The 3,996-nt window shown below is 39.0% G+C and overlaps 1 long non-coding RNA gene across 1 annotated transcript; it reads left to right on the top strand.

The window, feature by feature from the left end:
• The first annotated feature begins 506 nt into the window (after positions 1–506).
• LOC120966288 (uncharacterized) lies at positions 507–3,723 on the top strand. Its single transcript, XR_005759716.3, has 2 exons — positions 507–2,299; positions 3,473–3,723. It is a non-coding gene; the product is annotated as an uncharacterized lncRNA (long non-coding RNA).
• Positions 3,724–3,996: the final 273 nt, after the last annotated feature.

A 3,996-nucleotide genomic window follows, 5' to 3' on the forward strand; every position in this document is an offset into this window, starting at 1 on the left:
TAGTCAATTGTGTCTCACCTTCTCTTTTTAATTGACATTGAACATATTTTTATTTTTTGAATTTGATATACTCCTCCGATCCCAAAATAAGTGTCTTTATTTTAGTACAACATTTATATACTAAAATGGTTCGTGGTGGCACTTTCTTGTTTGACAGACATTTCTTTTTTTAGTGGTGTTTGATAGACATTTGATTGAGTTAAGTTAAACACGTACTACACCGTAAGTAGTATCATTGTTGGCTAATCTTTTCACCTAAGCAAAGTTCCATCTAACAACTATCCAGACTATCAACACGTGAGTGGCTAAATGTACATAAAAAATCGTAGTGTGGCTACAGGTTCCCACCAACATGAACCTTCATTTTGTCCTTTCTCGAGTGTTCTTGTCTTCTCCCTTTCCGAAAAAAGTCCTCTTGAACTTTGAACACCGTGGGAAAAAAAGTCTTCTTTTCTTCTCGGGAGCTCCCAGCCATGTAAAAGGATGAGCCAGCCTGGGTCCGCCGCATCGCATATGTGAGGATCACCTCGAAGCTCCCCTCGGTCTCCTCTCATACTTCGTGGTCCTCGCACACCTCGTGGCTGGGACTGCACATAGTTTGGCTGCCCGCGTGCCTCGTCGATCTCCCGGGCCGTCAACGGTTAGCAGGGCCCTGATGTCAGCTGCCTGAGGGAGGATTCGGGCCCGTCGAACTCGACGGCGCAGTTGCCGTTGGCTTCCATTGATGCGATGAAGGTGTGGATCTCGTTCCCCTTAGCTCTTGCAGATTGTGGTTGTGGGGATCCTGGGGGTGTTATGTCCGTCCCCGAGCGCCGGGCCGGAGGCGTCGTTGCTGTCCCCAAGCGAGCACGCTGACGCATCGTCTTGATCCTCGACAGCCACAACCCCGCTTCAGCATCGCATTCTTCCACCTGCAGGCCCCCCCTCTCCATTTTCCTTTTTCTGTCTTTGTACGACTGAACCAATATACTTTAAGGTATTTCTTAACAGTGACAAATGGTATATATTGACTGCTATTGAAATGAGATAGTAGTAAGTCTGGATGCCCAACGCAGCTTAAGGCAAATTGTTAATTAGTTTATGCGCCATCCACTTTTTTCAGGGCTTGAGACCGGAATCGCAGTTTGTGATTAGTGTATGGTGTATTTGTGATTAGCTGTAGTTTTAATATTTCCCAAAGACAAATTTATTTTAATAACTGAGTAGTAAAATTAGGTTTGATGGCATTCTACATATGAAATATAACGATGATCTGATGCTCTCAACATTGGCTTGACTATATAATAAGCTTAAAATATCAGATGATGTAGAATGTCGATTGATGTTTGGTATTACTGAACTATTTCCATAAAATGTTGATGCATCTTTCCAGTACTTATCCGGAATAGTTGACCATCTCCGTCCTGTCATATCTTGTTATCATAGGTAAGTGAGTTATTATTTTGAAGGTAGTCTGCAGTGTACTTTTTTCCTTCATGTACCTATGATTATATATAATGTATAAAAGGCAGTGTCATCCATCTAGCAATGCGATTGAGATGGCCTCTACCCCGGCGGAAGTTCAAGCCAACACCCATCTACTCCCTCCGTAAATAAATATAAGTGTTTAGATCACTAAAGTAGTGATCTAAACACTCTTATATTTCTTTACAGAGGGAGTACTTCATATGTATGCAAGTAGCGGCGCGTGCTCTTTTAAAAAAATCTTTGTTTCTATCTGACCAATTCCTTTGGTTTGTACTAATAATTGTACAGTATACATGCACTTGGCCTGAGTGCATGGACCACTCTTATGTAGTAAATTCCCAAATAGACAATGGATAATGGTACATTAGAGTATAAAATTGATAATGCATGATTAGTTGAGTGAAATCAGTTCTGGCTCTCCATGTTTGATGCTGTGAAGCAGAGTATGTGTAAAGCACTACCGAGTTTTTCTATCCTGGCCATTTAGTCCTGCTGTACAATAGAGATTCCAACAGTCATACAGTCAATTGTTGCTGCTAGTTAGTAGGTTAATAGCGTAACCCCCCTTAAAAATTAGTTCTTTTGTTTATTAGCAGCTTCATTCCTTTCTGTATTATAGTTTGAGGAACTTTTTAGATAGTGAATTCCTTGATCTCATTTATTTGCTGTTTCTACCAAGTGTTTGTCCTCATGTTTGTAGTCATTCATTGAATATGAAGAGCAAGAAAGTGAAAATCCGAGTTGGAGAGGTGCAGGTCTATCATAAGGATGTGTTCATTTTCGGGAATGATTAGGCGGAGCAGACATGTTACGAATGTACATCTTCAATTGAGTACGCCTCCTTTTCACATCTACTGTTTTTTTACTATGATTTTCACATCTATTGTTATTATAAACAAAAGCATATTTTTTAATTCTTTGAGACTGAAATAAATCTAAGTACATATGAGAAAGGAAGAAGAAATATCTAGAATTTGCAGAATTAAATATTAAGATGAGTAACATATGCAAAATAAATCAATAATGAGAACTCTGAACTTTTATTTTTTTGATAAAGTTTGTAGTGACAATGATTATCGTTTGTTTGTGCAAAACCTCCATTAACCATACTTCCAAAAAGTTTTGCCCATAGAGTGATCCCTATCTTCTCACCACTGAAAGAATTTAACCATGTAAAAGTAATGTAAAAAGTTATATACATAACTTTAAAATTTCTTACATAATTTGAATAACTTACTCTAGCAAAAGAACATAAATCTCGCTGATGTTTGAAGTTTGCTGTCATGGTGAAGACGATTAAGCCGGGCTGGTGGTCAGCTGAGTGGGCACATGTCTTAGAATAACAGAGGGTAATAGTTCAATCCTCCAATTTTTTAGAACTGGCCTGGTCCAAAACTTCAGTTGTAGAAATTCTTCCGAATTTATAGAGGAAAAAAAAACTGAAGGACTTGTTTGTGAAGTCTTTCGGGGAGGTGCCGTTAGTAGGAGAGGAGTTTCAGAGTTTAGCCAAGGTTGCTTGACGGTGTTCCGTGGACTATTCTTTATCAGTTGCAGGACCTAATTTATTCTTCCCTTCAATTGTATATGTGTATGGTGTGAACTTTGACAATGAGACAGGCAGAATCACATGAAGAATGCTTTACCCTCAGTCCAAAAGGTTCATCGCTGTTAGTTTCTAGCAGTTTGGGTGTAACCACGACGTGAGATGCATTAATTATGTAGTTTTTATATTAAAGTTTAACTGCCTATATTATGCACTTCATAAGCAGACAATCAAGATACCTTAGATAATAGAAAGGAAGCAACAACCACCAATGTTTAAGATCAAGAAAACAGTGCTTATTGTGTCACAAGCGAACACTGCTTGTTTTCTCCATGTCATCATGCAGACCTTGAGCCAAAGAGGTCAATTATAATTTTGATGTTTGTCAGGTGACTGTGAAATTACTATTCCTATGTAGTAGATACTAAAAGTTATCTGATTTGAGCACTAAGATATGTGCAGGTGCAAAAGGATTAGAAGATGGTTATGGGACAACCGTGATTGTTGACCAGAAAATAGCTATTTCGAAGTTTGATTAAGAAAGGCACAGTAATCAACATTTTGGGTACAAAATTCTATTGGCTGAGATGTTCATGGACAGTAATGGCCAGGAACCAATACTTTATTGTCTGATGCATATTCTCCTTTCATGTACCATGCATGTGACAAAAGAATCAACTTGATGATGCTTATGTATATTTTGGCATCGAGTATCAACTTCTATGTGTGTTTTGTTAACAATTAATGAATAGAACAATTATGGTAACAAAAAAAGAGTTGAAGAGCAGAAAACAAAAGGCTGTGCATGCAATGACCAGGGTAGGCCTGGATGGTCTGAGAGAATCGATCAAGTACCTACGTTAGCTTTGGATTTGGCTGTGGCTCATGCTGCTTGTCATTGTGTGAGCCACCTCGGAGGGTCGGCCTGTGCCTTCCAGCCATATCTGCTTGTCGTCCTTCTTTTCTTTGGATCCATTGATTCAAGA

The sequence above is a fragment of the Aegilops tauschii genome, chromosome 6 (genome assembly GCF_002575655.3).
Source record: "Aegilops tauschii subsp. strangulata cultivar AL8/78 chromosome 6, Aet v6.0, whole genome shotgun sequence".
In the NCBI taxonomy this organism is placed as follows: domain Eukaryota; kingdom Viridiplantae; phylum Streptophyta; class Magnoliopsida; order Poales; family Poaceae; genus Aegilops; species Aegilops tauschii.